This window comes from Equus caballus, chromosome 27 (assembly GCF_041296265.1).
Source record: "Equus caballus isolate H_3958 breed thoroughbred chromosome 27, TB-T2T, whole genome shotgun sequence".
Taxonomy (NCBI): domain Eukaryota; kingdom Metazoa; phylum Chordata; class Mammalia; order Perissodactyla; family Equidae; genus Equus; species Equus caballus.
Genome location: NC_091710.1, coordinates 32124831 through 32149785, shown reverse-complemented (window position 1 = coordinate 32149785; position 24955 = coordinate 32124831). Strand labels below are relative to the sequence as shown.

At 41.2% G+C, this 24955-nt stretch overlaps 1 long non-coding RNA gene across 2 annotated transcripts in view; it reads right to left on the bottom strand.

The window, feature by feature from the left end:
• Positions 1 to 3637: 3637 nt before the first annotated feature.
• Positions 3638 to 24955, bottom strand: part of LOC138920967 (uncharacterized) — a 35150-nt gene continuing 13832 nt past the window's right edge. Inside the window, exons 2-3 of one of the 2 annotated variants that reach the window (XR_011433093.1) lie at positions 6042 to 6173; positions 3638 to 5902 (exon numbers count right to left, since the gene is read on the bottom strand). This is a non-coding gene — a long non-coding RNA (uncharacterized lncRNA). Of the gene's footprint in view, positions 6174 to 24955 lie in introns of both variants that reach the window. The other variant, XR_011433092.1, reaches the window with a different exon arrangement.

Here is a 24955-nt window from a genome sequence, read left to right as displayed (position 1 = left end):
CAGCAACAACAGAATTTTGTGAATTAGTTTTGTAACAAAACCAAGCCCACTCTGATCCCCAGGGCCACACCAGCTGACAATAGCCCTACGTGTGGAATCCAGCATTGCTAGGAGCGGCAAGGCAGGAACAACCCACAGAGAGCCTGCAGGAGAGCAGCGCTGGCACCCTGCGTTAGCTGATCCCGGAGGGCTCTGCAACCCACCTCCCCAGGGCTGAGCTGCCCGTCCACACTGGGAATGCCACACACACACACACACTCACACACGCTAGATCTGGAGAGACCAGCACTTAATGCATTTTGTTTCACAGCAGGTGAGCAGCCCAATCCAATTCTTGACTCATACATGAGAGTGGGAAGCAGGCTTCCGGGGAAAGCACGCCCTCCTCCCTGCACAGATACCTGCCTTCAGCTGGGGCCCTGGGTTGAGAGCGAGACTAACAAAAGTCTGATTAGCTGGCTCATGGGCAGGGGGAGCTTAGCCCGTAATTGGAAAAACCGAGCAGTAGATCTGTGTTTGCCAAAGAGAAGAAGTCTCCTTTGTTCTAAAATAGCACCTGAGAGTTTAGTTAAAAGACAGGCCTGCTGACCCCTAATGACTCTTAGCAGGGTCGCTTTATCCTTCTAATAGGAGCTGCACGTCTTTGGCTCCTTAAATTACTACCAAGTGTTGTGTAGGTGGGGGCTTCTTCAAGGGAAAAAAAATCAATCCGAGAGGAAAAGCTACTCCTTAGCAACAAAGGAAAAAGAAAGAAGGCAGTTCGTTTAATGTAATCTGAGGTGGGATCTAGCTTAGCGGAGCCAGAGCAAAAACAGCTTTGATCTGATCAGGGCGCTCAAGTTAAAGTTAAGGAGGGCCAGCCTCAGGATGCTTGAGGCCACAGACAGCATCACCAGTGAAGAACGCCCTCCCAGGAGAGGGACGCAAACCGGGGCCGCGAGCAGTCAGGACACCATGAGGCAGCAGTTGTCACAGTCACTTAGTCAATGTGTGTTTTTAATCACACTCTTTTTCTGATTACAATAAAGCTGAAAAGAGAGTGATTTCAGCAGTCTGGGCAACAATGCGGACAGGGTAATTGCCTGTCCACTGGGACGGTGGTTATTGCACCTGTAGAATATGGTTGAAACTGGATGGTGTGCACTTGGTTCCATGAGCTCCATGCAAAAAGAGTAGGAATGGTTATAAAATGCATAGTGAATGTCCAAATAAAGTAAATAAGTGAGGAAATGGGGGGGGGGGGGAAACTATGAAACAAACCCAGAGAGTAAAGTGAGTACACCCAACACACGGCTGTAGGGGCCTATGCAGTTGTGTGGGTGCATTAAGTGGATAAGGTTAGTGCACCAAACACACACCCCCCAACACACGCTGTGGGGATCTACACAGCTCTCTGTGTGAGTGCGTGTGCATTAAACAAAATCCCCTGGCTTGAGTAGCAATTGCGATCCACAGTAACCCACCTGTAATCCCCATGTTGGCGTTTTCCAGTTGCCTTAAAGAAGGGCTCAGCCAAACCTTCCTCTCTCAGGAAAGAATCCACTACATCTCCACACCAGTGTGGTTTAGAGTTTACTGAAGACTTGGTGGGGAAGTTAGAGGAGGGCTTTGCCTCACATATACCACACCGAACTCCTTGAATCTTCATTTAATATTCAGTTTCTCCCCAGCCTTCGGTTAATGGGTCTCTTCTTCTTCCTTTGTAGCTTTCGTCTCCAGGATTCCAGTCTCTCAGCTCCGAACTCTTCCTGTGGGTCTCCCTAGCCCCCCTCTTTCTTTCAGCTGCTGCCTACAGACTCGCATGACTCATTGCCCAGAGATCAGCAAACCAGAGCTTCCAGCTCCAGGATGTTCTAATTTTAGAAAGAAAGGCTATACATAACCAACGACAACAAATTTTGTCCAATCAAAACTATCAAGAACAATTTTGGCATAGAGTTTGGAAGTAGCATCCAGCAAAGCCACAGGCCCATAGTCGACTCTATATATTGATGCTTATGCATTTCAAGGGGGCAGGGCAAGATCTGGATGATATTTCTTCTAGAGTCTTCCTTCACGACATTACGTGGACTCCATGAGCACATCCATATCTGCCTCTGGGTTACTGTCACTGCCCCATAAACATTCAGACTATTTCATCTGTTCTAGTCCTTTGCACAAAATAAGTCCAAAATCCTGGGATTCTTCAATAAGGCCACGCTCATTTTTAGTATATTTGAGTTCACAGCCAGCTGTAAAATGCTATGTGCTTTTTGCCCCCAAAATTCTCAGTAACGGTCACAAGTGTAACTCGTGCTTCAACTGTGAGATGGCCTGACTGCCCACCACTCCCCAAACTGTTCAGGAGTCAGTTGGACTGGGTTATTTCTAAACTATCCACACACTCTCCCTGTTCTGTTGGTAACAGTTTCTCTGCACTTTTGAAAGTGAAGGCTGGGGGCCGGCCCTGTGCCTGAATGGTTAAGTGTGCGTACTCCACTTCCACGGCCCAGGATTCACTGGTTTGGATCCTGGGCACAGACCTACACACTGCTCATTAAGCCATGCTGTGGTGGCATCTCACATAGAAGAACTAGAATGACTTACAACTAGGATATACAACTATGTACTGGGGCTTTGGAGAGAAAAACAAATAGGAGGAAGATGGGCAATAGATGTTAGCTCAGGGCCAATCTTCCTCACCAAAAAAAAAAAGGCATAATTTCACAAAGAAAGTGACAGCTGCAGTTAGCCAGTGGCTGTTAACAGCATCCACTCAAGACAGAACCCTCCACTCTGGACTCTTCAGACCTGAGCTTCCCCCAGACATTCCACCAGCCCCAGGACTTACCTATGTTCAACCAGTAAGGCCGGAACCTCAGATAAGTTCCTCACTCAGCTTGGCAGTGTCCCAGCAGAAAGCAAAATGCTGGTGATTGATATGAGGTCCCAAAGTTAATTCAAATATTAATTGGTCTTAGAATTATGGCAATTTAGAGCTACCAGGGAGCTAACCGATGATCTAGTTTGACACCATAATGTTACTGAAGAGACTCAGGGAGAAACAGTGAAGTAGTCAAGAGCGTGTGAGTTCTATGAGCCAGAGCAAGGATCTGGGCAGTTCAACTTCTGCTGGACAATCGCTGGGGTTGGGAAGACCAGGTAAGCCTGAAGAGGAACTGGGAGAGACCAGCTCAGAACTGGGTCATATCTAGTAACCAAAAGAAATGTCCTTCTCCTCCAAGACCACTCAATAACAAACCAAATGACTTTCCCAGAACCTTTCTTCTCTGGTCAGATCCACAAAACTAAGAATTGCCTCTGCAGGCAAAACCCACACAGCTGTGGGTAAAGAGACAAAGCTTTGTGGGATAGTCCCTGCCTGCACTCATCCTGGGGAATTAACTAAAGCTCCACCAGTCTTGGGAATTGGAAGTTCAGCTGTGCGGTGCTGATTCTGCTGGGTGTGGTGCTTCCCATTACACACCCTGTTCTAGAGACCTGGACCCAGTAGAGAAGGAGAGGTGTCCGGTGCAAAGAGAAAAGGACTTGTAGATGGGCCTGGGTTACATGATTTGGTTATCCTGACATGGACCCTCTTAATCTCAGGTCCACGTGCCGGATGCACAGTATAAGCCAATCACTGAGACACCAGTGCTTGGAGGTAAAGAAAGGTTTATTCAAATTAGCCAAAACAAGAAGGTGAGAACAAGTAGGTTCTCTCAGGTCCACTTTAACAAAGGAAGGGAGCAAGGGGCCTTTATAGGGCTAAGGGGCTTGAGAGGAGAAGTTTCAGGGAAACAAAGGGTAAGTCCGTGTTTCTTTCACTTTAGATAAGACCCTGAGCAACTAGGCTTCTTGGCACCTTTGGCAGCTGGGGTCGGATCATCTGGTGGTCATAATTTCCTTAAAGGCATTTTTTTTCTTCTGCAAAACAAGCTCATAAATCCTTGTGACCACTGAGTCACCCCTCTGGTTAAACAAGAAAATAGCAAGTTAGCAAGCGATAATGATGCATGGGCTGTGAAGGAAGCATTTGGGCTCAACAAATACATCTAATGGGGATTGAGGTTGTTTATCTAGGATTTTCGCGGGTACTGACTTCTTTGCCTCTGTGGCTGTGTTGGGAACAAAGTCAAAGGATAACCATGTTCTTATGGGATATTTACAGCAACCCTCAGGTGCCCAGACTTATAACCCCTCCGACCCTTAACATCTTCGTTCATGCAGATGAGAATAATAAACATCAACACTGGCATAAGGCTTAAAATGTGCCAGAAACTGTAAGTGCATCACATGTATCAACTCATTTAATCCTTAGAACCCTAACTACTACTATTATCTCCCTTCTTCCAAGCTTGAGTTTGAGCCCAGCAGTCTGTCTCCAGTTTCCACTCTTAGTCCCTACGTTGCCTGGATGTTGTGCTGGAAGAAACCACCAAAGTGATTCAGATAGAGGCACCACTCCACAGCCTGGCACATAAACAAACAGGGAATATAGTTGCCACTGCTGCCATTGTTATTATCATCACTTTTTTTGTCCAGTCCAGTACATGTTGATGGCGGGTCCCGAATGATCCCAGGGGACTCTATCCACACAAGCTTATTTTGTTCTCATTTCAGATCTTTTGGATGCTGGAATTGCGACCATGTCTACATAGCCAGGCCCCTCAATTCAAATTTCAGATCCATTACTTCCCCCTAAGAACCGGACCCCTCTCTTTTGTCTGATACAAGCTTAGAGAGTAACAGGGCCGCAAGTGGGGCCTGACCACGCTGAGGATCTGAAAGGAATGGAAACATTTCCTCCTAAACCTTTGAAATTCTAATGAGAAGATTAAAATGTGGCACCACTTAAGGACCAGCATGTTGACAGACTGTCTGTGTGACTCAGCCAACTGATCTTCCCCGGCCTGAAGGAAGAATACTTGTTTTGTCCTCCACTCAGGTAGATAATTCACTTCCTTGAAACACGTCATCAGCGTGGAAAAGTTGTTTTTGAATGGAATCATTCTTGACATCTCTATTTGGCAACAGTGTTTCTACAGTGCTACTGTTCATCCTTAACGCAGAATTATAAGGCCGTGATCTTGGCCCTGCTCTCAATGACAAGATTTTGAAGAGACAGACGACTCGGTCAGAGTTACCCTAGCTATGACATTTGCAAGTACTTAATGGGATTGAATCTGCAAGATGCACTCTTCCGTCAAGCTGGGAAGCCCCAAAGGCATTATGTCTGGGGGGCCACCCAGGCTTATCTTACACACTTGGAATGATTTGAATATGACCATACTTGGTTCACCAACTGTCCTTTGCCATAAAATCAAGGATTGTAGTTAAATAACAGAATTTTACTAAACACTGATGACTGAAATTTACATTCTAAATATGATAAAATACAAAAGCTGAGACAAGAGATAAAGAAATGCCATGTATAAGCACCACCTGGTGCCTACATCCTCTAATCCTCCAGGGCAGCCAGTGGGAGTAGATAGAACATAAACTTCAATGCCAGACAGACTAGAGTTTGAACTCTGGCAGAGATGGATTTTGCCACAAAACCTCAGGCAAGTCTCTGAATTTCTCTGGGCCTGAGTTTCCTCATCTATTTGAAAAACTTCTTTTCTGAGTTGTCATGAGATTGACATGTGTAAAAGCCCTCCCACGTAGTAAACAATCAACAAACATTACTTTCCCTTCTTTCTTGGTATTCAGATGGACTCTGCTTTGTTCCTTAGAATCAAGGCTCCTCCTGGGCTTTGGTACTGATGAAATCCTCTGCACACACTTTTAACTTGGGAGAGCAGGATCTGAGGCAACATCACTTTTGCCTGTTTCTTGTTCCCAGGACATCCCAGGGTCCCAGGACACTTTCCTCTCAGAGACATCACCACAGCCCTCGAACTGCTGGCTCTCCTTTCTCCTTTTGTGATTTAAAAAAACAAAGATTCTGAAGAAGAATAGAGGTTTCCCACTCTATCCTTACAGCTAACCAGAGAAAGAACAGTTCTTTCCTTTTTCCCCCTTTTCATCCTCCTTCTTGCCATCCTCCCTCAACTCACCAGTTTTTCTTGATTGTCCTCCACAAAGTGGACAGTGATGGTGCTCCTAGCCAACAAGTCAGGAGAGAACAGATACGTTATCTTTCCATTCCCTCCTCATTCACTTAGGTGAACGTGTGGATCTCAACAAACCTGTGAAATAAGAAAGTCAGTAACTGTACACCCATTTCATAGGTGAGAGTGTTGAGACTCAAAGAGTTTAAATGGCATAAGTTGATAGTAGCAAAAGAGGCCTGTAGGGAGTTGAAAGGTCGCCGCCAAAAAGATTTGTCCATATCCTGGGACCTGTGAATGTGAATTTTTTGGGGAAAAAGGTCTTTGCAGATATAATTATGTTAACGATCTCAAGGTGAGATTATCTGGGTGGGCCCTAAATCCAATAACAATGTCCTTATGAGAGTGAGGCAGAGGGAGATTACACAGAAGAGAAAAGCATGTGAAAAAGGAGGCAGAGACTGGAGTGATATGGCCACAAGTCAAGGAACGTTCACCGGAAGATGGAGAAGGCAAGGAGAAGAACCCCCCCGCCCCCCCAGAGCCTCCAGAGGAAGCATGGCCCTGCCCACACCTTGATTTCAGAATTCCGGCATCCAGACCTGTGAGAAAATACATTCCTGTTGTTTTAAGCCACTAAATTTGGGGTACTTTGTTCAGCAGCCCTAGAAAACCAATACAAGTCCTTGAAACGCAACTCTGGTAGTTTAATGATAAACTCTGCCATCCCATACCATGACATAGGACCATGGAAGCTGCAGACAGGAGACCTAGAGGATCAAAGGCCTTAGGCTTCAGTCCCATCTGCCCTGCCTTCTCCCCAACCAAACCAAACCAAGCAAACAAAAAAAAGCCCTTGGCCTTTCCGAGAGAGATCCTTTCAAAGTGTAGCCTGAACAACAGTTCAAAGGCACCTGAATGAAACGAGAGATCTGTGTGGATATTCAACATGATCAAATCATTCCTCTATGCGAACACTGAGAGAGCTGGAGAGCTATGTCAATCCAACCAGGAAGACGGCTCATTCCTTCCAGGAAATTATTTGTCTGAATACCAACCAATGGGCAACGATCTCAAGAGTACTCATTCTCTATTGGCTTTTCAAAACATCCATACACATCTAAAAAGATAAAGCCTGCTTGCTCTTCCCAAAACACATGAACCAGGAGCATTTTCAGAGCCTTCATTTCCATCATATGACTTCTTTTCTCAGTGTCTCCAGATGGCCCTCAGATCAACTGCCACTCCTAAAGAATCATCCTGAATGTCACCTCCTCTTGCCTCTCCTGGCTCTTACCTGTGACAATGCTCTTGCCCCTGAGCAATCACAAGTGCCAGTCAATTCCCAGATTGCCCCCTGAAGTTAATCCTGAATAATTCTGTGCAAAACCATCAACGTTGGCTCTCTTTGTGTATAGCAGCCACGTGGTAGAGTAGGCAAAACACTGGAGGAGGGAGAGTGGATTTTCATCTGAGCAGTCAGGATGATTTGGGTGGCAAGCAACAGAAAATCCTGGGTCAAAGTGGCTTAACTACCAGAGAAATTTATTATCTCCCATAACTGGGAACCTAGAGGTGCATGGCTCCAGGCCAGACAAAGACCAGCAACTCAAGCTGTCAGCGTGGATCCAGGTTCTTTCCGTCTCTCTGCTCTGGTCTACTCAGTGTCAGCTTCACCCCAGGATGGTTTCCTGAATGATTCCAAGATGGCTGCCAGAGAGCATCAGCTCTATATATGGCCTCATTTATGTCTGGATGGAAGGCAAAAGAGGCAATTGTCTCTACTAACCATGAGAATAGAAGTCTTTCCTTTCAGTCTGATTGAGCCAATTTAGGTCATGAGTCTCCCCTGACCAAAATAGCCACCAGCACAACGCCCTGTAGGTCTGGCTTAGAGTTATTATCTCTCTCCTTTTCAGCTGGCATGAGTAGAACTTGAAGCACACCAGGGTTCTGAGAGGAAAGAAATGTGCACTGTGAGACTGGTAGGCACACAACAGTCTCCTGCATACTAGTCCTGGCTCGGCTCCTTACCAAGTTGTGTGATCTTGAGCAAGTCATTTGATCCCTCTGAGCCTCACCTGTATTTAGGAAAGGGGGGTAAGTCAGCCCACAGAAGGACCAAAAGAGATCATGGAAATATAAGCACTTTAAAACTATAAGTTCTATACAAAAGAGAAGTATGGGGTTGGCCTCTCCCACTACTCTCGGCTCATGGCGCACTAATGGGTCACAGTACAAAGGGTGCTTGCCCTCACCCCATACCAGTCCCCAAAACACTTAGCAAAACCATGCCCTCTGTACTTTATCTGGGGACCCTACCTGGGAACAAGGGGCTAGGCCTGGACTTCTACTCTGTTTTCCTTTGAACCCTAGTTAGAGCCCTTCGCAACAATGTTCTCCCTGGTCACTCACACTTCTCATGTCCTCCTAAACCCAGTCTCTACCTTCGTGCCCATCCCGGTTGATGGCTTCATTCCCCAGCTGCTCAGTTCCCAGTCATCCTCAGCTCCCGCCTTTCCCTCACAGCCCACTTACAGTCCTGTCGGCTCTATGGTCACAGCACAACCTGGACGCTCTCACCCCCTGCACCTCTACCACCTTCTCCCAGCCACCGAGCCTCCCTCTTGCTCTACAGCATGAGCCAGCCTCCTGATTATTCTCCCCGTTTCAGCTCATGCTCCCCTGTAGACGATTCTCTACACAGCATCAGAGTGACCTTTTAAAAGCGTCCATCAAATCATGTGTGTCTGCTTAAAATCCTCTCTTGGCTGCCATGGCTCTTAGAATAAAACCTAAGCTATGGCCCATCAGACCTTACCCAGATCAGCCCTACCTTCCTCTCCCACCTCACTGGTCTTTTATCTCATCCTCAAAATGCTGAGCTTCTCCCCACCCTATGCCCTATATACACTGTCCCTTCAGCCCAGAGTGTGTTTCCCTCCATTGCCACATGACACGCTTCTTCATAATATTCAGATCTCATCCCAATTGTACTGTCTCCAGAGAGGCTTGACTGTGACCACTCTATCCAGATTAGCAGCACTCCCACCCCATACCCTGCTTTATCAATATCATTCTTTGACATCTGATTTTGTTGCTTATTTATTTAGGATTTTTGTCTCCCTCTCCCCCTAGTAAAATATAAGTTCTGGACTTAACCAGTGTACCCAAACACCTAAAACAGTGGTTGGCAGAGTAGTCACTTAAGAAACATTTGTTGAATGAGTGTCAAATGAATATGCATAGATACACAAGCGAATGTGCCAGATACCTTCTAGATCTGCACTGTCCAATCCGGTGGCCACTGGCCACATGTGGTTATTGAGCACTTAAAATGGCACAGGTCCAAAGTGAACTGTGCCATAAATGTAAAATACACACCAGATTTAGAAGACTTAGCCAAAAGAAAGGAATGTAAAAATATCTCATAAATAATTTTTGTATTGATTACAAGTTCAAATGATATTTTAGACATATTGATTAAATAAAATATATTATTAAAATTAATTGTTCTTCTTGAAATCACCAATTCACAGAGACTTGTGCATCCTTCTGTTCATTGCAGTGTTATTCACTATAGCTAAGTAGTGGAAGCAACCCAAGTGCCCATCAACTGATGAATGGATAAAGAAGGTGTGAGATTATATATATATATATATATATATATATATATATATATATATATATACAACGGAATACTACTCAGCCATAAAAAAGACAAAATCATGCCATTTGCAACAACATGGATGGACCTTGAGGGTATTATGTTAAGTGAAATAAGCCAGACAGAGAAAGACAAACACCACGTGATTTCACTCATATGTGGAAGATAAACTAACACACAGACAAAGAGAACAGTTTAGTGTTACCAGAGGGGAAAGGGATTGGGGGGTGGGCATAAGGGGTAAGGGGTACATTTATATGGTGACTGACAAATCATAATGTACAACTGAAACTTCACAATTACAACTGCAATAAAATTTAAAAAATTAATTGTTCTTGTTTCTTTTTCCTTTACTTAATGTGGCTACTAGAAATTTTTTTAAAGTATGTTTTTTGGTGAGGAAGATTAGCCCTGAGCTAAGATCTGTTGCCAATCTTCTTCTTTTTTTTTTTTCCTCCCCAAAGCCCGAGTGCATAGTTATACATCCTAGTTGTAGGTCATTCTAGTTCTTCTATGTGGGATGCTGCCACAGCATGGCTTGATGAGTGGTGTGTGGGTGCACAACCAGGATCCAAACCGGCAAACCCTTGGCTGCAGAAGCAGAGCGCACTAACTTAACCACTCAGCCACGGGGCCAGCCCCACTAGAAAATTTTAAAATGTGTACTTGCCTTGCATTGGTGGTTCACATAATATTTCTACTGGACAGTGCTGCTCCAGACTTCAGGTTGCTGGGCCCACAGGGTGAGGATGTTCTGAACACTGGCCACTTACAGACCTAGACCCTTAACATTCCTTTCTCTGCCTTCCCTCGTAGGAATGACTCTTTGGCATCTCTTTCACTAGATAAATAAAACCTACAGTTTAATCTATGGCAAGCCATTGGTAATGGTCAGGGTTCTCCAAAGAAACAGAACCAATAGGCTATATAGAGATATATATAAGAAGATATGTAGATAAGTTTCTGCACAGCAAAGGAAACCCTCAGCAGCCTATGAAATGAAAAGGCAGCCAACTGACTGGCAGGAAATATTTGCAATCATATATCTGATAGATGGTTAATGTCCAAAATATATAAAGAACTCATACAACTTAATAGCAAAAAACAAACAATCCAATTAAAAACTGGGTAGAGGATCTGAATAAATATTTCTCCAAAGAAGATACACGTATATACCAACAGGTACATGAAAAGATGCTCAACATCATAATCCTCAGGGAAATGCAAATCAAAACCACAATGAAATATCACCTCACACCTGTTAGAATGGCTATTATCAAAAACACAAGAAGTGGCAAAATAACAAAAGTGGAGAAAAGGGAACCCTTGTGCACTGTTGGTGCGAGTGTAAGCTGGTGCAGTCACTATAGAAAACACTATGGAGGCTTCGCAAAAAATTAAAAATGGAAGTACCATATGATCCAGCAATCCCACTCTGTTTTTTTTTTTTTTTAAAGATTTTATTTTTTTTCCTTTTTCTCCCCAAAGCCCCCGGTACATAGTTGTGTATTCTTCGTTGTGGGTTCTTCTAGTTGTGGCATGTGGGACGCTGCCTCAGCGTGGTCTGACGAGCAGTGCCATGTCCGCGCCCAGGATTCGAACTAACGAAACACTAGGCCACCTGCAGCAGAGCGCGCGAACTTAACCACTCGGCCACGGGGCCAGCCCCCCACTCTAAGTATTTATCCAAAGAAAATGAAAACACTAATTCAAAAAGATATATGCATCTCCATGTTAATTGCAGTATTATTCACAGTAGCCAAGATATGGAAACAACCGAAGTGTTCACCAATGAATGAATGGATAGAGAAAATGTGACATATTGATATATATGTGTGTATGTGTGTACATATATATGTATGAACTTAGAGAGACCAGAGTGACTCTTTGGCATCTCTTTCATTAGAAAAATAAAACCTACAGTTTAATCTATGGCAATACATTTACATAATGGAATACTACTCAGCCATAAAAAAGAATGAAATCTTGCCATTTGTGACAATATAGATGGACTTTGAGGGCATTATGCTAAGTGAATAAGTCAGACAGAGAAAGACAAAAACTGTATGATCTCACTTATATGTGGAATCTACAAAACAAAAAAAAAGCAAGCTCATAGACACAGAGAACAGATTGGTGGTTGCCAGAGACGGGGAGTGGGGTGGGCAAAATGGGTGAAGGGGGTCAAAAGGTACAAACTTCCAGTTATACAATAAATAACTCATGCGGATGTAATGTACAACGTGGTGGCTACAGTTAATAATGCTATATTGCATATTTGGAACTTGCTTAAGAGAATAGATCTTAAAAGTTTTCATCACAAGAAAAAAAAATTTTGTAAGTGTGTATGGTGACTAAAGTTAACTAGACTTACTGTGGTGACCATTTTGTAACATATACAGATACTGAATCATTAATGTGAATACCTGAAACTAATATAATGTTATACGTCAAATATACCTCAATAAAAAGAAGAGTTTTATTTATGGGAATTGACTCACATGGTTATGGAGGCTGCGAAGTCCTGCCATCTGCTGTCTGCAAGCTGGAGACCCTGGAAAGCCGATGGGGTATCAGTCGGGATCCAAAGGCCAGAGAACAGGGGAGCCACATAGCCAAGACTCTCACAGATACACCCAGAAATAATGTTTACCAGCTTTCTGGGCATCCCTAGCCCAGTTAAGTTGACATATAAAATCAACCATCACGGCATCCTTCATAACAATGAAACAACATGTAAATATAGTGACCACTTCAGAGTAAGTATGCAACAAGTGTTAGCAAGCACTGCTGTTGTTTTGTTTTTTGCTACTGTTGTTTACCTTTGACCTAATCATCCAGTATATTCTTAACTACTCAAGGAAGGGGATCACGTCTTCATCTTCACTTAACTTGCCAAGTGTAGAGGCACATCCTTTACCACCTTTAAAGGTAAATGACTAATCAACCAGCCGCCTCACTTTCCATCATAGTAGCTTCAAGGAAAAGCCAGAGAGAATTGACTCAGCCTGAAAAATGTCAGATGAATCATGATGCCAGGATGATTTATATCCACCTTAGAATGCAGTTAATTCCATCCACCTCAACTGGGTTGCCTTTGCCCTCCTCAGAAGATGAGATTACATTTGTTAACCTGAGAAGGAAACGGGGTCTCCAGAGTGCTCAGCAACCTATTGGGGTAGGAGGGACTTCGAGACTTTGAAGGAGTCTCCAGCTTGTCCGTGACACTGAAGCCTGGCCAAGAAACTTCCACAGAAAGGTTTTTGCAGAACCACAGCATGATTTGGGAATGGGGACAGGGTTGGGGGAGACTGACCCAAACAGCAGACGAATATACAAAACTCCTTAGGTAGAGATTCGCATCCAGAAGGGAAGTTCAGTTAACAGGAGAATTGGCCCCTGGAGACCCGCATCCATATGCCAGAGTCACTCATGTATTTTGCTCTTTAGTTTTCCCTGCCTATGAAACCTTTAATTCCTGACTTCTTCCTGCTTACTCACTTCCCAGAACTATCCATCCTTCTGCCCTCTAGGGAGCAATGAGCCCTTCCTAGTTCACAGTCATTCAGACAAGGCCCACATTCCGTGCATTTTCCAGAAGATGCATGATTTAAATTCATCTTAGAGGATGACACATTTCTCACTGTCATTTATCAATGTTGACATCTAAGACTGACTGAGCCAGATGAACTGGTTCCCTGTAGAAAACAGGAAATAAATCTGAGGACTGACAGTCTTTAAACTGCCAGGTCTCTCTCCAAAACTATGCTCACCTCACAGGTGGGTTTCTCGCACAGTTTCCAAAGCTAATTGCCCCAGATCTCAAAAGTCCCTGAATTCTTTTGAAGATTTCAAGGCTTTCTCTCTTGACAAATGGAAATGGCAAGCAATAGGATATATTGGAGTATATGAGGAAGCCATTTGGTGTAAACTTAATTCAGCCTGACTTTGTTTTTCCAAAAGGGCCTGACGTAGCCATTGAGCATGCATTGTATATCTGCTTTAAACATTTCCTATGGCAAGAACAAATGGCCTTAAGATAAATGTGCAACTTCCCCCAATGTTGGCATTTCCTTAAGGATAAGCATCTTTCCTTAGGCTAGGAACTGATTGCTGAGCTCACCTGTGACCACCCAGCTCAAGACAACAGACCTGCCACCCTGCTGTGTTCACCAAGACAGCAGACCTACCTGCTGTTTCCATCAATCGCTGTGCCGACAGAGCAGTCTCACGACTATTGTCAAAGGGACATTTCAATCATATGTGAAACATCCTGTTTGGGGGTATATAACCACTCTGTACACCTCACTTCCTTAAGGAAGAAAGGCCCTGGGCCATGGTCCTCACATTTTAGCTCAGAATAAACTCTCCCAAATTTTCATTTATAGATTGGTTATGGATTATTTTCGTCAACACTCTCAATTTTAAAAGGGCAAGGAATGGGCCTGAGGCACCATAATAAAAATGGCTGTTTGGAACAGAATATTCCAGATTCTTCCTTAGAAGTTCTGAAGTGTTAATCTTATTCCAGAAGGATGTGGGAATTTCCTAGGCTGATCATTTGGCTCAGAAGAATCATGACTTCAGCCAACATTTTGTATTTCATCTCTCAACTCTTCACAAGGCATGAGTTTCAAAAGGCAAACTGCATGAGGTCCAGCAGAGATTAATTTGTTGTCAATCAGGCTAGGCTGTCCTGGGAAGGCTTACATCAGGATTGAGTTTTTAATGAATCTTTCTTCCCTAGCCTAAGTGAAAAGTCTTCAGATAAAACCCAACTAATTGGACTTAATTGGTCTGAACCTCTCATTAAAACAATAATCCCAATGGAACAACTTGTTGTGAAGAAACAACAAAAAGCTGCATTTCAACAAATGACCTAAAAAAAGAAAAAAAGGAACCACAAGTAAAAAAATGTTTATCCTCAATAGTAATCAAAGAATGCATATACGATATCATGTTTTTTTCAAATTAGCAAATGTAAAAATAATAATAATATCCACTCTTACCAAAGTATGGGAAAGTAGGCATTTTCATATACTGCTTTTGGGAACATAAGTTGGTACAAGTTTTTGTAGGGCATTTGCAATAAAGCAGAAGTCTTTAAACATGTCTACTTTTTGGCCCAGCAATTCTACTTCAAGAAATTTATTCTAGGACGTGATTTTTAAAAAGGTAAACATTGTATATAAAGAGACTAAGCTGTATTTGTGATAGTAAAAAATGGAGCCAACTAGAATGCCCAATAATAGAACACTGGTTAAAATAACTAATGTAAAAATAATATGATAAAATTATATCATTAAATATAACACCTGAGGCTACAATTCCAGTAATCATATAGTAGCTTGTATCAATTAGCAATTCTACTGAAAATAATCAGAAACTTTGCACAAAATTTTTTTTTAAAAAAACAATTTGGAACTTCTGGTTTTTGGTCCAGCATGTAAGGAGCTTGGAAGTTGTCACTATCATCCTCAAAACAAGAAAAAAGCTGAACAAACTAAACATCAACAAATCTTCCTCCATGCATGAGAGAATTAAGATCACAGAGAAGACAGAGCACCTCAAAATTGGAGAAACAGATGGGTGGATACAGAGAATCAGAACATACTGGAGCAGAAGCCTCTATGGGAACCAGTTCTGAGGCAGGAAATCGGAAAACGTAATTGACAAATTGCTGGAGGCTCAGTGTGGGCAAGTCTGAGAGAGAAAAACTCCAGGCAAAGGAGAGCAGTCTTGAGGGATCACCACACTTTTACAAGTTTTACCTTCTGGAGACCTACCAGGTCCTCACAAAGATCAGAGAAAAATCTTTTTATGCCTCTGGCATGGAGAGAGGAAAAAGTAACCTTTTTGAAACATACCCAGAGCATTCTGTCCTTCTTAATTAGGCCTGTTCCCAGCAGAAACTCTTACCAGAGCCTAACCAATTGATATTCTCCCAGAGCCTAACCCATCGGAAAGGGAAATAACCAACTCCAGCCAGCTCTAGCTGCTAGCCTTTCACATGGGAGAAGTGAAATACCCAACTCCAGCCCCCACTGGCCTTCCTGCCTCACCTAAGTGTGTGTGTTGGGGGGAAGGGAGAACAAAACTAAAAAGCACCTGTGAAGGTGACAGCACATGTTCATTAAAAGTCTGAGACCTCATCATAGGATTACAGAATGCTTCCACTCCCCCCACAACTTATACCACATCAAGGGGACTCTCACATAGCAACAGAAAAATACAACTGAAAGAACTGCACATCTCAGACCTCATTTAAGAAGACATCTCTAGCAAAAGACAACAGGGGAGGTAAAAACAAGGACACTAGAGGAAATTTTAACCTCTGACACCTGCAGCTACAGAAAATAGTAAACACAGCCTAACACCTAGCTAAAAAATCATAAAACCTCATTTATAGTTCCTTTAACCCAATATATCATGTCTGGCTATCAAGGGAAAATTAAAAGACACACTAAAAGGCAAAAACACACTTTGAAGAGACAGAGCAAGCATCAGAACCAGACTCAGGCACGGCAAGGATGTTGGAATTATCAGACTGTGTATTTAAAACAACTATGAATGATATGCTAAGGGCTCTAATGGGAAAAGTGGACAACATGCAAGAATGGATGAGTAATGTAAGCACAGAAATGTAAAATCTGAGAAAGAATCAAAATGAAATGCTATAAATCAAAAACACTGTAACAGAAATGAAGAATGCCTTTGATGGGCTCATTAATATACTGGATATAGCTGAGGAAAGATACCAAACCACACATTCAAGAAGCTCAGAGAACACAAAGCAGCATAAATGCTAAAAAATCTACACCCAGGTATATCATATTCAAACTGCAGAAAATCAAACACAAAGAGAAAATCTTGAAAGAAGCCAGAGCAGGGAAAAAAACACCTAGAGAAAACAAAGGAGAGGAATAACACAGGACTTCTCTTCAGAAGCCATGCAAGCAAAAAAGAGTGGAATGAAATATTTAAAGTATTGTTTAAAAAAAAATCACCACCCTAGACTTCTGTATGCAGAGAAATTATCAAAAGTGAAGAGAAATAAAGACTTTCTCAGACAAACAAAAATTGAGGGAATTTGTTGCCATTAAACCTGCTTTGAAAGAAATGTTTAAAAAAGTTCTTTAGAAAGAAAGAAAATAATATAGATCAGAAACTTGGATCTACAAAAATAAAGGAAGAACACTAGAGAAGTAATAAATAAAGGTAAAATAAAATGTTTTATTTTCTTATTCTTAATTGATCTAACAGATAACATTTTGTTGAAAATATTAGCAACAACATATTCAGTGATAAGTGAAATTAATGAAAGCAATGTTATATGGGATGGGAAGGAGAATTTGAGAATACTCTGTTATAAGATATTTGCACTATCCTTGAAATGATAGTGTTATTTGGAAGAGGATTTGAATAAGTTGTAAGTGAATATTGGGAACTCAGAGGCAACCTCTAAAAGAAGTATAATTGATATGCAGAGAGGAGAAAAATCATACGAATGCTCACTAAAAATGAGAGAAAGCAGAAAAGGAGTGGAAGATTAAAAAAGAAAGAAAGAACAAGGGTAACAAGTAGAAAACAGTAACAAATATGGTAGACATTAATCTAACTATATCAATAATACTTTAAATGTCAATGGTCTAATACACCAATTGAAAGACAGAGACTGTCAGAGTGAAACAACAAACAAGACCCAAATATATGTTGTCTACAAGAAACCCTCTTTAAATATAAAGACACAAATAGATTAAAAGTAAAGGAATGGAGAAAATGACACCATGCTAACACTATTTTTTTAAAAAAAAGCTGGAGTAGCTATATTAATTTCAAGCAAAGCAGATTTCAGGGCTTATCACAAATAAAGAGGGGCATTACATCATGATAAAGGGGTCAATTCTCCAAGAAAACATAACAATCCTTAATTTATGCACCTCACAACAGAGCATCAAAATATCTGAGGCAAAACTGATAGAATTGCAAGGAGAAACAGATGAATCCCCTATTACAGTTGGAGATTTCAACACCCCACTATCAGTAATTGACAGACAGCAGGCAGAAAATCAGTAAAGACATCATTGAACTGAGTAGCACCACGAGTCAACTGGTGACATCTACCATTGATATCTGTAAAATACTTTACCCAACAACAGCAGAATACACATTCTCAAATTTGCACAGAACATTCAAAAAGACCATAAAACATGTTAAAAAATCTAAAAGAATAGAAATCATACAAAATATGCTGAGACCACAATAGAATAACGCTAGAAATAAATAAGAGAAAGATAACTTTAAAACCCCAAAATAGGGGCTGGCTCCGTGGCCAAGTGGTTAAGTTTGCATGCTCTGCTGCAGCGGCCCAGGGTTCAGATCCTGGGCTTGGACATGGCACTGCTTGTCAGGCCACATTGAGGCAGCATCCCACACCCCACAACTAGAAGGACCTGCAACTAAGATATACAACTATGTATGGGGGGTTTGGGAAGATAAAGCAGAAAAGAAAAAAAAAAAAGATTGGCAACAGTTGTTAGCTCAGGTTCCAATCTTTAAAAAAAAAAAACCAAAATACTTAGCAATTAAACAACACACCTCTAAATAGCACATGGACCAAAGAAGAGTCTCATGAGAAATTTAACATATTTGAACTAAATAAAACTGAAAATACAACTTATCAAAGTTAGGGAGGATGCAGCCAAAGTAGAACTGAGAGGGAAAAGTATAGCACCAAATGCATATACTTAAAAAGAAGAAACATCTAAAAGCAATAATCTAAGCTTTTACCTTAAAAAAACTAGAAAAAGAAGGGAAAATTATCCAAAGTAAATAGAAGAAAAGAAATAATAAAAATTAGAGTAGAAATCAAAGAAATTGAAAAAAAGCAATAGAGAAAATCAATGAAAGCAAAAGACGGTTCTTTGAAAAGATCAAAAGAATTAAGTTCTAGCCAGGTTAACTAAGAAAAAAAGAAAGAAAGAAGACACAAGTAACTAATATCAAAATTGAAAGAGGAGCCATCACTACTGATCTCTATTAAAAAGATAATAGAGGAATATTTTTAACAACTCTGTGCCGACATACTTGATAACCTAGATGAAATGAACCAATTCCTTAAAAGATATAATCTATCAAAACTCAGTCAAGAATAAATAGATAATCTGAATAGGCCTATATGTATTAAAAGTTGAATCAATAACTAATAACCTTCCAAACAGAAAGGACCAGAACTAGATGAATTCACTGATGAATTCTACCGAATATTTAAAGAAGAAGTTATACCAATTCTCTGAAATCACTTCCACAACTTAGAAGCAGAAGAAATTCTTTCTAACTCAACCTATGAGGCCAGCATTACCCTAATATCAAAACCAAAGACGTTATAAGAAGGGAAATCTACAGACCAATATCTCTCATGAACATAGATGCAAAAATCCTCAACAAAATATTAGCAAACCAAATCCAACAATGTGTAAAAGTAATTATACACCATGACCAAGTGGGATTTACCCCAGGTATTCAAGGCTGTTTCATCATTCAAAAACCAATTAATTTGCAATGGAATATTACTCATTTATAAAGAAGAAGGAAATCTTGCCATTTGTAGCCCACGTGGATGAACACTAAGGTCATTATGCTAAGTGAAATAAGTCAGACAGAGAAAAACGAATACTGTATGATCTCACATACCTACTAGACACATACCTGTTAGAATGACTAAAATTGAAAATACCGACAGCACCAAATGCTCGCAAGGATGTGGAGCAACAGGAACTCTCATTCATTGTTGGTGGGAATGCAAAATGGTACAGCCACTCTGAAAAACAGTTGGGCAGTTTCTTACCAAACTAAACATATTCTTACCATCTGATCCAGCTACTGTGCTCCTTGGTATTTACCCAAAGGAGCTGAAAACTCACCTCCACGCAAAAAACCTACACAAGGGGCCAGCCCCGTGGCCGAGTGGTTAAGTTCACACACTCCACTTTGGCAGCCCAGGGTTTCACCGGTTCGGATCCTGGGCACGGACATGGCACCGCTCATCAGGCCCCGTTGAGGCAGCGTCCCACATGCCACAATTAGAAGGACCCACAACTAAAATATACAACTATATACTGGGGGGATTCAGGGAGAAAAAAAGGAGGAAAAAATTGGCAATGGTTGTTAGCTCAGCTGCCAAGCTTAAAAAAAAAAACCTACGTAAATATTTATAGTAGCTTCATTCATAATTGTCACATCTTGGGAGCAACCAAGATGTCCTTCAATAGGTGAATGGATAAACACACTGTGAAACATCCATACAATAATGATATAATATTATTTTCAGTGATAAAAAGAAATGAGCTGTCAAGCCGCAAAAGGACATGGAAAAACTTAAACCTATATTGCTAAGTGAGATAAGCCAATATGAAAAGGCTATGTACTGAATGATTCCAACTCTATGGCATTCTAGAAAGGCAAAGCCAAGGAGACAGTAAAAAGATCAATGATTGTGAAGAATTTGGAGGAGACAGAGTGGGATGAGTAGGTGGAGCACAGGGAATTTTTAGGGGAATGGAACTATTGAAACCATTCTGTATGATACTTATGACGGTGACTGCGTGTCACTATATGTTTGTCAAAACTCACAGAAGGTACAACACCAAGAGTGAGTCCTAATGTAAACTATGGACTTTAGTTAATAATATCAATATTGCTCATTAATTGTAACAAATGCACCACACTAGTGCAAGATGTTAAAAATAGGGAAACTAGGGGTGGAAATGGGGAGTATAAGGGACCTCTCAGAATGGATTAAAAAAGAAAAAGAAAACAAGACCTAACTCTATACTGTTTACAAGAGACACATGTTAAATGTAAAAATCTAGAGAAGAACAAAATAAAAGGTTGAAAGGGTGGAAAACATATGCAAACAGATGTGGCTATATTAATATCAGATGAAGTAGACTTCAAGACAAGGAATATTATCACAGATAAAGATGGTTATTTCTGAATGATAGTCATTTCATCAAGAAGACATAACAACTCTAAATTATATGCCCCTGATGACAGAGCTTCAAAATACATGAAGTAAAATTGGCAGAACTAAAGGAAGAATTAACAAATCCAGAATCATGGTGGGAGATTTTAACATCCCTGTGTCAGCAAATTGGTAGAACTGGATAAAACTCAACAAGAATTTAGAAGATCGGAACAACTGTATCAAGCCAACTTAGTCTTCCTGACATTTATAGAACACTGTACCCAACAACTGCAGAATTCACATTCTTTTTAGGCGCATACAGAACATTTACCAAGCTAGACCATATTCTTCACCATAAAACAGATTTTTTAAAATATTTAAAATCTACAGAAAATATGCTTTAATCACACACTGATCACTTTAAATTGGAAAATAAACTTAATTTGTAGATTTAGCAGCACCCTCCTAAATAATCTACAGGTCAAAGAAGAAATCAAAAATGATATTAGAAAATATTTCTAACTGAATGATAAAAAAAAATCAGAACTTGTGAGATCGAGCTGAGGCAAAGCTTAGAGGAAAATTGTAGTTTAAAATGTTTATATTAAAAGATAAAAAGTTTAAAAATCAATTATCTAAGTTTCCAATTTAAGAAGCTAAAAAAATAAAAATTAATTAAACTCAAAAAGGTAGAACAAGAAGGAGCCAGCCCCGTGGCCGAGTGGTTAAGTTCGCGCGCTCCACTGCAGGCAGCCCAGTGTTTCATCGGTTCGAATCCTGGGTGTGGACATGGCACCGCTCATTGAGCCACACTGAGGTGGCGTCCCACATGCCACAACTGGAAGGACCCACAACTAAGAATGTACAACTATGTACCGGGGGGCTTTGCGGATAAAAAGGAAAAAAATAAAAATCTTAAAAAAAAAAAAAAAGGTAGAACAAGAGAAGTAACAAATTAAGAGTAGAAATCAACAAAGTAAAAAACAAACAATAGAAAAAGGAACTTCTAAGATACTGTCACAGTCTAGAACAGCCTAAGAAGACTCTTAATTAAATATCACGTAATTAAATGTTATGTGGTATTCTGGATAGGATCCTGAAACAGAAGACAGATATTAGGTAAAAACTAAGGAAATCTGAATAAAGAGTAGACATTAGCAATAATAATAAAGTACATATATTTGCTCATTACTTATGACAAATGCACCACAGGATTGTAAATTAACAATAGGGGAAACTTGGTGCAGTGTATATGGATATTCTCTGTTATATCCTTGCAACTTTTCTATAAATCTAAAACTGTTCTTCTCAATTCATTTTATGAAGCCAGTAGAAGGCTGATTCTAAAACCTGAAAAAGACATTACAAGAAAAGAAGATTACAGACCAATACCATTCATGACATATATAAGGATAATAGAAATTGACAAAGCAAGCTTTATCCCAGAAATGCAAGACTGGTTTAACAAACGAAAATCAGTCTATTTCATTCACCACATTAACAGAATAAAGGAGAATATCCTATGATCATCTCAGTTGGTCCAGAAAATGCATTTGACAAAATCCAACATTCATTCCTCATAAAAACTCTCAGCAAACTAGGAATAGAAAGAATTTTTTCATTCTGATCAAAGGCATCTAAGAAAAATCCATAGCTAACATCAGACTCACTGATGAAATACTCAATGTTCTTCCTAAGATTGGGAATAAATTCAGGATAAATAAAAAACCCATAAGATATTTGTATTTTTGGAAAGTATTTGTAGATCCCCCAAAGAGTTTCAATTTAACTTAGCATTTATTGAGTACTAAGTGCAAAACAGCTGTCAGGTGTTGGGGATTTTTTTAAAACATGGTAAAAAGCAGTCCATCTGTCAGGACCTTTTAAATAAATTTAGAAGTAAGACACTCACTAAGAGTAACTAAAGTTAATTTAATACATGGTAGAGGGCCAAATGAGGGAATACATGATAAATAGCTCAGGCTTTCAGAATCCAGATTTCGTAGGGCATGGACCGACATATTAAGAAGTTTAAATTTTATTCTATAGGCTATGGGGCTTTCTTAGCTCCTGTTTGAGCCCAGGAATGATATAATAAAAAGATTCTACAATCAGCGTCATGAAAATCACATTTTGAAAACATGTCAATCTGTCTAGGGGTCTGTGTCTTTACTACCATTTTATTACAAAGCAACTAATTATCAGAGAGGTTAACTGATTTTCTCAAAGCCGTAAAGCAAATAAACAGGCACTGAGCATGGGAAGTTAGACTGAAGATGTAACAGGATCCAGATTTCCTTCCACTGCAGGATTTCTATTGTCCCAACTATTGCCTAAAGAGTAGAAAAAATGGGACAGGAGTCATTGTTTGTTTTTGACAGCTCAGTAAATCAGAAATATCTAACACTGATAGTCTGTCTTCAGACAGTGGTAACCAGGAAAGTATGTAAAGACTGGAGGAAGGGAGGAAAGAATTAAAATTGGCTACAAGGAACAGATGGTCTTCTCTACTGCATTCCCACCTTCCTTTCTCTCTTTCCTACACCCACTCACTCGCCCATCCAAGTGCATGCACACACCTACACACACACACACATTTCATGAGCTCCCTGCTGCTTGTCAGTACTGACAACTAATCCACTGATAGAAAAATCTGTCTCTTCCCCCATTTTCAGTGGTTAATTGGAAGCCCATCCCCTGGCATGAGTATAAGCAAATGCAAAAATAGTAATTAATAATAATTATCAGATGAAGTGCTGATAGCAAGTTGGTGATAATGAGGGGTGATAAAGGGAGAGCCTTCAAGGCTCTCAGTAGACAGGCTCCAGAACCAAGAAATTCATCCAAAAAGTGAATCCAGTGGCCATCAGGAGAATAAGGTCAAACCAATCTGCGAAACAGAGTGGCTGATTCTTAATAAGTACTCAAGGCATGAATAATTGTCCCTACTGCATTGAATGCAGCAGAGAGAAGACATGACAGACTGGAGAAGTTTTGGGGTGAGTCTACACAGAGGGCAGAATCCTAATCCCAGAGAAAAAAAATCAAAGGTTCATGTAGGGTGACCCATTGACCCAGTTTGCCTCAGCCTGTTAGCAATGAAAGTCCCACATCTTTGGAAACCACTCAGTCTCAGACAAACAAGAACAGCTGGTCCTCTGAGCTTGGGAAAGCCCATTAACACTAAGAACTGGAGGTCAAGATATTAGGAGATAGGCCCCTCTCTAATGCTTATACACTGTAGAGCCCCAGAGCCCCAGAAATGGTCCATCTACACGAGGAGGGAAAGAGGAGGACCCACGTCCTTCCTCTGCAACCCAGTGCAATGGGAGCAAGCTCTGGAAGAATACTGTTACTGAAGTATCCGGTGGTGGGTGCTTTCCTTCCAGTAGTCCAGTAGTTCCCAGAGACTTGTGGGGTTTTTCTCCCTCACCCTCCTCCTCTGGCTCTTCTGTTTCATTTCCTCGGGGAGAGAATATGACAGAGTGGAAAGCAAGAAAGTAAAGCAGCCTTCCTGGTTTGGGTTTGCAAAAGGTGATGTCGATGCCCTGGAGGGAAAGGAGAGCAAGGCCGTGTCCCTTGCCTCTGGGTGAGCCTCAGGGAGGCTGCAAGATACCAGAGAGAAAGTGACTATGTTGGTTATCTAGCAAACCAGAGCAGAGTCAGCCTGCCAGAGATTCCCACGCCCTCACCCGGTACATGAGTGGAGCCACCAAAGTGAAAGTGGCCGTGGTGACAGGGACAATCTTCATGAACAGATGACCAAGAACCAGACAGGAGATGGATACCTCCCTGGGACACCTACACAGACAAATGACAGCAAGCACCACAGCCCTGCTCTGCCAATTTATATGGCGCCCTAGCTCCATATAAGCTCCTGGAACTGGGTACAACCCCAAGGGTAAGAACCACTCTCAAATGAACTAAAACTAAGTTTCTGCCACTCTGTCACAATGGGGATCAGAAATAACTGAGTTACAGAAAAAGATGGTAGCGTTCCTTACGCATCTGAGTCTAAACACACATTTACCTTCAAGAGCATCCCTCGGTGGAAAGAACGCAGGGTTTAGAGTCTGAGACCTGGCTCTGAGTCCTGACTCTACCGCTGCAAGGTCGTGTTACTTATTGGGAAATCCTTCCTCACATCTCACAGGACTTCTCCGCTTGATGTTCTCTCATTCTGCCCTCCAGGAAGAGGAAGGACAGCTGATATCACCTCCTACCCTCCAACAGCTGTTAGGTCCTCCCTCAACCTCCCGAAGAGCAAACAATGCTGCTCTTTAAAAA